General features: G+C 42.9%; 1 protein-coding gene across 8 annotated transcripts in view; it reads left to right on the top strand.

Moving 5' to 3' along the window:
- Positions 1-13,764, top strand: part of Lhfpl2 (LHFPL tetraspan subfamily member 2) — a 143,998-nt gene that overhangs the window by 78,076 nt on the left and 52,158 nt on the right. The window contains exon 4 of one of the 8 annotated variants that reach the window (XM_047556761.1): positions 11,068-11,243. The exons of the other annotated variants lie outside the window; for them this stretch is intronic. The gene's annotated coding sequence lies outside the window, so the exon portion shown is untranslated. The remainder of the gene's footprint in view (positions 1-11,067; positions 11,244-13,764) is intronic. 8 annotated transcript variants of the gene reach the window in all.

The following is a 13,764-nucleotide window of genomic DNA, read 5'->3' as shown; positions in this document are numbered from 1 at the left end:
AGTCCTTCCTTCCTCCATTCTTGCCCCCCTCCCTAACCCTAACCCCAACCCCTCCCCCCCCTTTATATGTCATCATCCACTTATCAGCGAGATCATTCATCCTTTGGTTTTTTGAGATTGGCTTATCTCACTTAGCATGATATTCTCCAATTTCATCCATTTGCCTGCAAATGCCATAATTTTATCATTCTTTATGGCTGAGAAATATTCCATTGTATATATATACCAAAGTTTCTTTATCCATTTATCAATTGAAGGACATCTAGGTTGGTTCCACAATCTGGCTATTGTGAATTGAGCAGCTATGAACATTGATGTGACTGCATCTCTGTAGTATGCTGATTTTAAGTCCTTTGGGTATAGTCCAAGGAATGGGATAGCTGGGTCAAATGGTGGTTCCATTCCAAGCTTTCTGAGGAATCTCCACACTGCTTTCCAGAGTGGCTGCACTAATTTGCAACCCCACAAGCAATGTATGAGTATACCTTTTTCCCCACATCCTCGCCAACACCTATTGTTGCTTGTGTTCTTGATAATCTCCATTCTAATTGGGGTGAGATGGAATCTTAGGGTAGTTTTGATTTGCATTTCTCTTATTACTAGAGATGTTGAACATTTTTTCATATGTTTGTTGGTTGCTTGTAGATCTTCTTCTGTGAAGTGTGTGTTCATTTCCTTAGCCCATTTGTTGATTGGGTTATTTGTATTCTTGGTGTAGAGTTTTTTGAGTTCTTTATATATTCTGGAAATTAGTGCTCTATCTGAAGAATGAGTGGCAAAGATTTTCTCCCACTCTGTAGGCTCTCTCTCCCTGCACAAAACTCAACTCAAAATGGATCAAGGACCTCAGAATCAGACCAGAGACCCTTCATCTTATAGAAGAAAGAGTAGGTCCAAATCTTCAACATGTCGGCTTAGGATCAGATTTCCTTAACAGGACTCCCATAGCACAAGAAATAAAAGCAAGAATCAACAACTGAGATAGATTCAAACCAAAAAGCTTTCTCTCAGCAAAGGAAACTATCAGTAATGTAAAGAGCATACTATTTTAATGGAATCTATTTATGAATTCTTTGTGGGAAGTGAATCCTCATCTATTAGTTTACCATTTATAGGAACTTGAATTTTTTACCTACTTACTTGGTTTAAAATCCCACATACCCTGAATAATGTCTATTGTATATAAGTCAGGCAAGAGCCTCTGGACAGTACTTTCTAGTTAGAGGACTTTTGCTTTGAGGGCTTGACATATTTTTCTTTGAGTCTTAATTATTTCCATATTCCAATATGTATTGTCTTTTGTAATATTGGAATTATCCTTTATTAGTTAGTTTTTCAGCTTACCTCCCAGGGAACTCAGGCAAGAAATACAAATATTTTCATAAGATTCTTTGAGGGAATAAAATTAATATTTTTGAGAATGAAAATATGGTGACTTATCTCCTAAGGATTGGAAGACTTTATTAAGATAGCAAAGTATGCTTCCCTAAGGGTAAGTTTTTTTCTTAAGGGCTTATTGGAAATGTGGTGCTGGAAAGAATAAAAGGAAACTTAATACCATGGAAGTTGGAAACAGCCCCTGAAACCCAATCTGTTTTAGAACACATATAACACACTAATTCTCAGAGATTTAAGACAGCTCAGTTTACTTCCTAAGGCTGTCAGACCATTACGATGGTGACACGGAATGGTTCTTCAGCCCGATGTGCCATGGCAGGGTTATATATACCAAGACTTCTTCTCTGCACCTGAAGAAGGGGCACCCCTTGGTCTGCCTTCCCTTCCTGTGTCAAGTTGTTTGCTTTAGTTTGGTACTTCTCTTAGGTTGGGTTCCTCAAAAATAGACATCACTGATGCTGAAAAGTGAAGGACGTTGTTGGGAGAATCTTGAGATGTGTCTAAATGTTGTTCCCCAAATGCCACGTGCCTCAGTAAGAACTCCTGACTAACAGAGTAAGTGGAACAATGGAATTATCAGGGCTCCTCATAGGGTTGAAGTTTCCTCAGTGCTAATCAGCCTACCGAAGTATAAGTAGACCTACAAGGAAATTACGATATTTTTTCCAAACGCTCAGATCTGAAAGAAAACAAAAAATCTGTTGGAAACCTGTGGCCAGCCAAGTTTGAACAGAGCCAGCCTTATTAGTTGGGGAAATTCCTGGGGAAGGAAAGAAGGTGGAATCCAGTGCTGTTAGTGGACCTTAAAAAGCATTCTGTGCTTTATTTTTCTGTTTTTTTCTGTTACGCTGATGTGAAAGCTTTGTTGTCATCATAACACAGGAGATGAGGAGATGTGATCCTCAGGCTATAGACATCTAATCATTTGGAGCTATTGTGTGATGCTGGGGCAATAAAGAGTAGGGAGGTGTCCCTGTCCTTAAAGAGCTTTGATTCTAGCCATGTGTGGACAAGTAGAGAAGTCACTGCCACTGGGTAAACCAATTATATTAGGGATGAGAAAGAAACAATTAAATCTGCCATTGGGAAAGGTATCTTAGAACTGACATTTGAAGTAGGACTTGGGGATGACCAGCTTTTGCTAAGAGATGGCAGACAGAGAGAAATGTGGGCAGAGGAGGCATGAAGTACAGTGTGGTCAGGAAGTAGCGAATGGTTTGGGGTGACTGAGACATGGATGTATAAGGTGCTGAGAAGGCAGCCAGGAGAGGCCGGGCTTGAACCTCCTGAGGCCCTTGCCCCTGCTTTTGCTGCCTCTCCCATACAAACATTAAAAAGTGGGGGGCTGGGGAGATAGCTCAGAGCTGGGGAGATAGCTCTGTCGGTAGAGTGCTTGCCTTGCAAGCACAAGGCCCTGGGTTTGATCCCCAGCACCACAAAAAAATAAAATAAAATAAAATAAAAATAAAAAGTGGGTACCATTTGTGGCAGAACCATTTCTGTTGACTTATATCCAAACCCTGACTTATATCCCACCATTGTAGTAACAATTTAGGTACAGAATGATGACTGGAACTTAGACAACCTGTGTGGGGTTCAAAGATACTGTATGGCCCACGAATACCTTGTTAAAGGGGAAATTGACTTGATTTATGTTGGTGGTCAATTTTATACATAAAATATGGACTGGGGATGTAGTTTAGTGGTAAAGTACTTACCTAACATATGCAAGGCACTGGGCTTGTTTCTCAGCACCACTCAAAAAAAAAAATTTATATGTAGACACACACACACACACACACACACACACACACACACATACATACATAAAGTAGCCAAGTATCATGGCTGTGATCCCAGTGACTTGGGAGGCCAAGACAGGAGGATCACAAGTTTGAGGCTAGCCTCAGCAACTTGGGAAGACCCTCAGCAAATTAGTGAGACCCTGACTCAAAATTAAAAAAATAATAATTTAAAAGAAAAGGATTGGGTTTATAGTTCAGTGCCCCAGGGTTCAATTCCTTGTAGCAAAAGAAAAACATAAAATACTATTGTTTTTCTCTGTTAACCATGTATTTTCTTTCATTCTAACAAGCTCCAAGTGTTCTGTATTTCTGGAACTATCTAGTTATATTCAGTAGCATTCAGAACCGATTGTATTTATTTTTTCCTAATTCCTTCCCCTCTCTGCAGTATAGTTGTCCCACAGCATTGGCCCTGCTGGAGGGGCACACCTGCTTTTAGTTTCCTTCAGAACATGGACTGAGAAAGGGAAGAAAAGTAATAAGGTGACATCAGGTTTTCCCCCATATTACATTATGCAGCTAATCTCAATCCCTTTGGCTGTCTTTGTCTTTTGTTCCTGTTGGAATCACTGTATTGGTAGAGGGGAAGAAAATCTAACATAGCACCCAGGTCCTGGGCCGTTGCTCAGATTTCATTAGGAGCAGAAGCTTGAGGGTGACTCCCAGATCCTTCTGTAGGAGCCCTGCGGATGGTAGATCGATTACTGTCTCACCCAGTGTTGGACTAACTGACCTCTAGCTGCTTAGATTCAAAACTACACAGAAGGCCTGGAGATTAGCTCAGAGCCTTCACCTAGCACATGCGAAGCCCTGGTTTAATCTCCAGCACCACAAAAACAAAACCAAACCCAAAACAATGCATATATATTTGGTTTTGATCCATTCTCAGAGAGGCCCTCCATGTGTCTTTGCTATAGAACAAGGAGTCACCTTGTTTATTTCTTAGTGTAACCAGTGTACTCACAAAATTCTTTGTCCCTGAGGAATTTCTATTTCCTCTTTCATCATTTATGGAGTATTTTTTCCCATGGAATTCCCCATTTCTCTGTAGGCTCACTTTTGTTCCGTCTTTTGAAATTGCAGTCAGGCTTCAAGAAGGATATGTTTCCCTGATGACTTTACAACACAAGATAAAGACTTAAAATATTTGACATCAAAGAAAGAAATGAGAGGATCTCTTGAGTTCAGTTTAACAAATTGACCACTGACTGTCGTGTATCTTTGGCTGAATTACTGTCCTTTAGTGAATGAATGTAAGAACGATCAATTCTGAGAAGAACTATTCCAAGCAGCCAGATGAAATTCTCTGTATCCTTTGTTAGTCACTGTCCCCAATACCAGAGTGAATACCAAAGTAAATAGGGCACTTTTTCACTCTTGGGTTTGGCCTTCAGTGCCACAGTTTGCTTTCACGGGGGGCTGCACTCTTCTTCATGCACAGACTTGGTCCCTGAGTTTGAGGAGACTGCTCGTGACTGCTGTGGTCTTGTGAGTGCTCTTGTCATAATAGCCCGAACCTTTGATTTGATTTGGTTCTCCCTATCTGAATCATCACCCTCTATTGGGACCATCAGGGTCTCATGAATAGAGTGTTAGATTACTAATTTTCCTATCACAGCTACTGAGAATTGCCAGTGGAGAACCTGATTTTAGGATGGATGAATATTTTCTTTTCAATTGAGCAGAAAGTTGTATGGGAGGGTACAGGTTCATGGCCAATAGACAGGTAAGAAGTGAAACGGTTCTTTAGTGACTCTTTTGCCCCTGGTGGAAGAAAAGCCACTGGCCTCCTACTCTACTGTTTTGCTCTTGTCACTGAAGTTTAAACTTGGGAAGTTTCATCAGAGTGCATCTCAACCTTCATTCTGTAGGAACCAAGACTTCTGTCAGTGCTCAAAACTATCATAGCTGAAGAAAAAGATGCCAAGGCTTTGTGCATACAACTTTCAAATGTTTTCCAAGGCTAATCAAGATGATTTTTAGTGAAGGTTTCTTTGTGTCTAATTCCCTTAGGGATAAGTGGGGCGATCTTCACTCAGAACTTGGTATATTGTATCATACTTCCATGTATTAGAAGGTAATGTGGACATATATGGGACATTTCTGGAACATCTCATAAGACAACAAAATATGCTAAACTAGAACTTCAAAACTCTGGGATTCATGACCAGTCTTCCAGAATGTTGTTATAGGAAAATAGTCTTCCTCTGTTTCTACAAACTTGTTAATGATTATAGAAAGTTAAACAGGTTTTATTTTTATTACGGGACCTCTCGGAGACTTCAGCATACTGATGTGTGCAAAGGCTCTCCAAGAGTCAGATAGAGGATCGTTTTGGACTCAGGAACTATGACCATGTCCCAGAACTCTTGTCACTCTGACACAGTTGAGGGGTACTGACATGGGGTTGATTAAAAATAGTCACATATATTCTTTTTAGCTCTTACCATCAAGAACTGGAGTCTTATTTCCCCATCCTTGAGTCTAGACTGGCCTTCTGACTTGCTTTCACAGATAGAATGTGACAGAAGTATTGTGTAAGTTCAGAACTGCAGCCCCAAGAGATCTGGCAGCTTCCACTTTAACCCTCTTGAAATGGCTGAGACCTTCATGTAAGGAAGTGGTCTAGCCTCCAGGAGGATGAGGGGTGCCTTGATGATAGGCCACTGCCAGTTATGGGGCTCCTAGCCCTGATGACCTGACTGGACACAGGACATGACTGAGCCCAGGCAAAACCAGTGGAGGAACTGCCTAGCCAACCCAGCGAATCATGAGAAGTAATAAATCATTGTTGTTTGAAGCCATTCTGAGGCACTTTTTTACATAATAGTAGTTAATGGGTATGCCAACATAAACACTAGCACCCGGCAAAAGCTTTGAAACCAGACAGAAAAATGTGTTTTTAAAATCTAATCTGATACACGAAGGAGGTTCTTCTGGTTTAAAACGAAATTTCTAGACAGGGGTTTTCCAGAAACCTGAGTCAAGTGAATAGTTAACAAGAATTGTAATATGTTGGGCGTGTGATGAACAGCACCAGAACATGACATCTACTCTCAGCGTGAATGACCCAACAAGGCAAAGCTCATGCTGCCTCAGAAAGGTTGGAGGAATTCACAGAGAAGTTTCTGACCTGTTCTCGGGGACAGTTTCCTGAAGACTGTCTGACAGCTATGTATGAGGGTGACCAGTGTTGCTTAGGGCTCATTCTTATGGCTTAATAATTATGTATGAGCAGACACAGCATTGGGTGTGATCCATTTGCTCCACTTGATGACCAGTTGTGGGATGTGAAGCCTTTCCAGTGTTCCTATCACAGAATACTTTTAATTATTCCTGGATTCTAGATGCAGATCTTATTTGTAGATGGCACAAGGGCCTGTTTTCAGCAGGTAAGATGTGGAGATGTGAGAGGGAGACCTGACTGGTGAGTGCCTGGGCTGGCAGATCCTTAGACATGACATGTGCTGTCTTCTTGGTGGAGCTGTTTACACAGGAGATGAGGCTGCAACTGGGAGGCCTCAGCCAGAGCCCCCTCAGCAGTTATGTCCAGGCCCTAGCACGCTCAGAATGGAGGATCACGGCAGTCCTGCTACAACCATACTGGCCCCAGTGAGTTGGAAAGAAGCAGAAGGATCCGGGAATCATGGGAGTTGGAACTGGAAAAGACCCACTTGGTCATGAAGCCTCTTCCTCTGTCATGGCCAGACCATTCCCCTGGGATACCCTGCAGTGCTTTGTAAAATCTGTTTCCGAATGACTCAGGCTGGGAGTCTTCCAGCCATTCCCTGGGGAGGCAAAGCGGCCTTTTCTGAGGAGGAAATATTTTCCTCACGATTGGTTGGGATTTTTTTTGTTGGTTGGCTCCAGCCCCATTACTCCTGGCTGGTCTCCCTCAGACCACCCTGAACAAGTTCCCCCTCTACCTCTTGGATTCCCACACTTAAATCTATGTCATGCTTCCGCTGAGCAGCAATTAAACCCAGGAGGAAGGGCCTGCTTCCTAGTCTTGCACTTTCTGAAGCAATGACTTTCCCCAGCTGCTTCATTATTCTGAGCCCTTGCTCTGAATTTCTAATTTGTTTTTTTTGATCCTTGTTCATTTCATGTTTGGAAACTGTGCTTTTACTTCATATCTATTGTACTTCATATCTACCGTGGGAATGGCATTTTTACTGAAAATTAATTGGATTTTTAAAATGATTTTTTTGCTAGACTGGCTCAGCCTTGGTTGACATGTTGTTGCCTAGTGTGTGCAAAGAGCCATCAGTGAACTATGGCTCCTCCAGAAGCTGATAATGATACCATCCATACCGTACTGGTTGGTATAGCTGTGTAAACCCTGGTCCTAGGGCATTCTGGGGGTTGGGAAGTTGATGTAACTCAATACATAGTCAGTAAAAGAAAGAAACTAAGTGTGTCCACCAAGCTCACAGCCACATTGGGGATGTTTAGGAAATGAGGAATCGTGGTTTGTGGGTCTCTGACTTTGTTGTTACTGATGAAGCCAGGCGTTGACTACCATGAGCTCACCAATGATCTCTACTAGTGCAGTCCAGCCAGAATTTGTAGGCCATGAGGTTGAAGTCAGAAGAGAGGTTTAAATCAACGATTTTCTGAGCATGTTCTACAAGAGGTTGCAGTTCCTAGGGGCACTTTAGGAGCTACGTGGAAGCCATGGGAAGAGAATCTCTTCTTAACCCTCTACAGCTCTGACTTGATCTGTTTCATGTAAAGAACTGGGATTGCTTGTCAGGTTCTGTTTGATAAATAGTATTACATGTTCAGAAAAAAGTTTGCAAACCACAGGTTCAGAGAACTGACCTCTAGTAAAAACAAACAGAGAAAAACCTCTTCAGCCCAGCAACTAACGATTACATTTCTGGGATCCACATAGATCAATCCACAGACATTTGAAAGCAGGAGAAAGCGAAGGACTAAACAAATAGATGTTTCTGTGTAACTACTGTGTCATCAGGAAACTCTTAGTCAATATAAGCAGGACTTGCAGACTGACCTTTAAGTGGCAAGGAGAACTAGAGCTCAATTCTGGTCATAGAGCAGGTGTCTGCCAAATTGTCTTAAACATCAGCAAGCCCTGGAGTTGAGGTTATTAAGAATTGTGCAACAAAAACTACCATTTATTGAGAGCTTTCTCTGTGTTGGGCACTATAACTAGGTGCATGTCATACATGGGGAAACTGAGATTTAAAGGTGAGTGATTTGTCCAAGGTCATACAACTGATTAAGTGATGGAATGCTTTGATTAGTTTATGCCCTTAAATGCTCTGCTGTATCACCACTCTCTGAATCCCTCTGTATTTTTATCACATACACATACACACATCCCTCTAAAGGTTCTGTTGAGTCCCTAAGGCTGGCAAGTTTGAAAACTTGTGTTGCTGTAGTTACAGCTTTTTGATCAATCCACTCAAAGATTGCTCCATATAAGATTGAAATTTAATGTTGCATGTAAAATGCCCTTGTTGGTAGAACAAAGACTATAGAGAGAGCCAATAATATAGCTTGACACTGTGTACTGATACCAAGAAGGTATGTGCAGCTCTGAGTGTATACTTTTGCCTGACCTTAATGACTCAAACAGCCACTTCAGATTTTTTCATGGTATAGCAGAAATTGGAACTCTGGACACCATAGCAGCAGGTGACAAGGTAGGTGAGAGTACCCTATGTGCAGGTTTTAGGTTTTAAATCTTGGTGTCTTTATCAAATATTATCTTTGCATCTCCAATTCATCCTCTGTATCATGGCCTTTCCCAAAGGCTGATTAAGTGAGGATGGGTCTGTTTTTAAGGGTCTTCCCTTGATTGACTTTATACCCTTCCAAATATGCATAAACAAGTTCCTTGTTCTTGCCATGAACCAGGTGGTTCAAGTAAGCTGCATTAGATTCTTCTGAAATTTCTCTCAGTTATTTGCCTCTGTTGGAGCAAAGTGGGTCTCCTAAGGAGTGAGTTTAACAGACATTTAGGTTTGTTTTTTTAGGTGCATTTGGAAATGCGAGGACTTTTGGAAAAACTATTGCAGAGCACATCCAGGTGGCTTGAATGATTCGCCTCCTCACATTGTGCCAAGTCTTTTTCAACAAGGCAAAAGCTTGCAGTGGGTTTCTCTCAGGGAGCAAGCAAGGCAGGGGGCGGAGGGAGTCATGAACTGATGTGGGTGTTTGAGAAGTATTGAGTAATACTCTTTCAAGCCACAAAGACCCCTTTTACCTAGCAGAAATTCATAAACAGTGCCCTGGTGTCTTAAAAATGTCCATGTTCTTTCCCAAGTCCCAATCTCACCTCCTGAAAGTAATATTTTGTTGAAGGGTTAAACCATACTAGATCTTCACAAAGGAACCAACACACAGGAAGTCCTACTCCTGATTCTGTAGCAGATGATGATGACTTTAGAAAGCCAGGACCTTACATGTTGCCTCCTGGTGGGGAGTGTGTTGGTTTAGAGGTCATGAGGGAAAAGTTGCTGAATAACAATAAGCCCTAGTGGATCGAGTTCCAGCTAGCCATACAGAATTGCTCTGTGCGCCATGGTGGACCCAAATGTCTGTGAGAGTGTATGGTCCGCCTCACAGTGACAAGCAGCTTGTCAGTGCTTTCAAAAACATCTGTCTCAAAGAGGCGACTGAGATTCCTACAGGGGAGTGTTTCTATTCATTGTCCATGAGAAATGAGAGTGAGTGGGAGGAAGTGCTACACAGATCAAGAGGAAATGAATCTGCTCTCCACTTGGGATTACAATGCAGATGAATTCCATATTTTGGTTAGGGAATGTTTTCTTTAAAAAAAAAAAAAAAAAAAAAACCCAAGACAAGAAAAGTTTAACTGCTGACCCAGTTACTAGAAAGCTGACTGAAAGGCAGTTACGGGCCTGCTGAGATGGTCACTATAGTTTGTATTTTGTTTGTGACGTGTGTGAAAATGGCCTAGAACTTACTGGCACACTTTTGCCTTTGGCCCGACTATCCTACCAAGGTGGTCAGACGCTGCTGACAAGCTGCTTTAAAACTGCTGTGGTCAGCAGAACTGTGGATCCTTCACTGCATCTGCACAGATCCGTCATTTGAGGATTCAAGCAAACACACAACATATTTATCCTATTAACAAAAATTGCAAAGGAGGTTTGCCTGGCTAAATTTTTGTTGTTAAAAAAATGATAGTCATATAAGAAAGCAGCTATCAGTTTTGATTTAGAGATTGTATATGCCCATCCTTGTCCTATACTGTATAAATACCAAAGTGGTAAAGTTGATTAGCTTAGATGCATTATGTTCAAAATATGCTACTTGTGACAATTCAAATGAGCTCTCTTTTACCCTCTGAAGTGTCACTCAACTTCATTCCTGCTATGTGTGGCAGATGTGTGCAAGTATTCGGTGTTGAATGTGGAAGTCCCACATGGTCCCTGCACTCATGGAGTTTACTGTCTATAGCATCCAGGGAGCTGAAGCTCATAAGGAAATTGACTATGCCTGTAGAGTTGCTCTTGTGGGAGACTCTGAATTGATAGGTCAGGCCTTCTCATTGTTTCCCTGGATGGGGCATGATCAGTGATTGTCCTCAGTGTTTCTTGGTGCCCTTCACAAGAACTGGGGACAAGAGTGCTTACCCGCTGCTTCTCCCACCTGGTCCATTAGCCCACTGGAGCTGAACTGGCCTCCAACATTCTGAGCCTCTTGTGGCTCTGCCTGGAATTGCAGAATATAAACAAAGGCTCAGACAGATTCCCCCCTGCCCCTTCTCAAGCTGCCTGTTCTGCCCTCAGTCTACATGTAACAATGGCATTGTCTTGCCTGAAATTTCATCCTTGTCACTGTGCACAAGTCTCACTGTCACACTTAGTTCTTCAGCTGTATCTGAAGGTGACCCCACTGAAGAAGACTCTTTCTTCAGTCCTGCATGGTCTTTCCTGTGCCCTGAAATTTCTGGAGCCTGCATCCTGAGGGTGGCCTTGAGCTGTACCAGTTTTGCACCTGTATACAGGAGGTTGTGCCCTGAGCCTGAGGACTGTCTCTCAGGTAAGGCTGAGGATGTGACCCTCCCACTGTGATCTTTTCTTGAAGAGGGGCAGCAGAGGGAGGATGGGCACACTGGAGATGCACAGCTGGGGAACTCAGGGACCTTTGAGGATGCACACCGCCTGCTGTGGGCAGGGCCTGGTCCTAAGGAGGTTTCCCTAGGGAGCATTTACTGGGTGTGATGCCATGTGGGGAACGAGAAGGGAGTCAGAGAGGACTCCAGCTTCCAGGAGTGGGTCTGGTGAGGTGCTCTTACGTCTACCAAGCTGTGGAAAGTACTCATGGCGTTGAAGTGGCACAGCTAAAGACCAGAGTGACCCCCTTTCCAGGGGGCAATAGTTTAAAGGGAAAGTTTCCATGGAAGAAGTGGCCTTGAGCTGGACCTCAAAGGTCAGGCACAAGGTGGACTTGTAGAGATGAAGGGGGAAAGACAACAGCATCAGTCAAGCAAGGAGTGGGCCCAGCAGGAACTCTGATCAGCTGGAGCAGCTGAGAGGAATGGGCAGGTTCAGTTGTGTTCAGCACCTGCCAGGATGCAAACAGAGCAGCCGTGGCTGAGAGGAGCCCACCGGAGGATCCCTGGAAGTCCTAGGAAGCAGAGCACCAACACCCTGTACTGGTAGATGGACAGAAGGACAAGGGCATGTGGCCATGGCAGCTCTGAGAGTGGGCGATTTGACTGTGCCCCACAGCAGCATTTCCCATTCAGAAAACCAAGCCTCTCAAGGGACTTACTGGAGGAAGCAAGCCCCAGGGTAACGTGAGGCGTGTTCAAGATTATTGCCCTTTTATTCCCCTAGTGACAAATTAGAGCCATAACACAGTGCTAGAGAATCTATTTCTGAAAAATGTGGAAGTAGTTGGACAAAACCTTAATGACAATAGTCTTTAAAAACAAACCCAGAGGTCTCAGAGCTATTAAATTTCTGTAACTAAAATATTCTAGAATTACAAACGACTTTCCTCATAAAGTAGACCCTTGTCATAATTCAAACTCAAAGCATTCTAATGTTATTTCTACTACAGAAGTATATTTTTAAAAGAGGGATGCTTTTTTAAAAAACTGAACTATGGTGACCAGGTCTCTGCTATCTGTGGTCTAGGTGGGCATGAGGTAATGACTGCCCTCTTCAACCCAGGTGTGCGGGTGCTTATTGATTACCACTGTCCCACCAAGCAAGCCTTAACTGAAGGTCGTCTTCTGTGTGGATTTATAGCAGTCTTAATGTTTTTTCCACTTCTTGAGTGTTAGTGGAGCCCTCATCACTAGAAGGCTGGAATCTGTTTTAGTAAATGATTTATCAGGTGCCAGATGGTCATATAGCCCATGCAAGAGTGTCCAAAAGGGACCCTGTGTTCTTCCTGAGAACTTCGTGACTGGCCTGGCCAGGGGCACCCAGACAGAGGTGACGGGCCAGGGTCTGACTTTGTGTTTTCCACACCAGAGTGTTCGTGAAGGGTCTTACATTTGAAATAGGAGGGTAACCTTTCTCATGGCTCCCATGTTCCAAGGCTGTGAGAAACCTCAGAGGAGCCCCCATAAGACTTTGGGGTGTGTTTGTGTTGTTATCAGCAAATCTTCGAGAGATGTTCTTCCCACATGCCCCCTCCCTCTGGGTGTTGGCCAGCGCACTCTCTCTGCCCACAGGCCTCAGGGACCACTTGAGTGAGCAGGTTCAGTCTGCCCTAAGAACCGGCACACACAAGGCAGGGGGATGGGGTAAGGACATTTGGAAAGGTGGAGCTGCAGACTCAAGGGTGTTATGTCAAGCAATTAATTAGGCACTTTCTATAAGGGGTAGGTGGGAAGATTTCTGTTCCTTGTTTTTTTCTTTCTTTTTTTTGGTTGGTTTTAATGCTAATATTGGTGTCATTTTTCCTCATAGTTCACTTCAGTCTCTGCCCCAAAACTTCCATGATTCTCTTTGGCAATGCCAGGGCTCAGCACTGTCCACTCACTAAGGGAATGGGAATGTCACAAACATTGGGGTTTTCTTGTTGCTAAGGACTAAGAGTGTGGGATGGAAACTCTCCACGTCCCCATAGTAAGGTGGGGACTGCCCGGCAGGGATGTGTGTTTTGTTCAGACAAGTGCTTCATTCCACGCCAGCCTTGAGCGCCCCTTCAGAAGGCTTTGTCTGCCCCCTGGAGAAAGAGCTGTTGTCCAGCACTGCAATTAACACTGGCAATTTTATAGCTGGTTATGTTTTATTAAAATTAAAAAAAATTAATGGTGCATGTATATGGGGTATAGTGTGATAACTCTGATACAATAAGCAATGATCAAATCAGGGTAATTTGCATGTCTATTTCTTTAAACATTTATTTCTTTATATTAGAAGACTAAACTCTCCTTATAAATTATATATTTATAAAATATAATAAATTGTAAACTGTAGTTACCCTATTGTGCTGCACAACCCTAAAAATTGTTCTTCCTCACTGTTGTAGCTACTTTAATACCCCACTTGTAAGTCAAAGCTGGTTGCAGAGATGCAACAGCAGTGGGGACTTGAATAAG

This window comes from Sciurus carolinensis, chromosome 6, assembly GCF_902686445.1.
Source record: "Sciurus carolinensis chromosome 6, mSciCar1.2, whole genome shotgun sequence".
In the NCBI taxonomy this organism is placed as follows: domain Eukaryota; kingdom Metazoa; phylum Chordata; class Mammalia; order Rodentia; family Sciuridae; genus Sciurus; species Sciurus carolinensis.
Note: the sequence above shows the minus strand (reverse complement) of the source record. Positions and strands in the feature narration are given on the sequence as shown.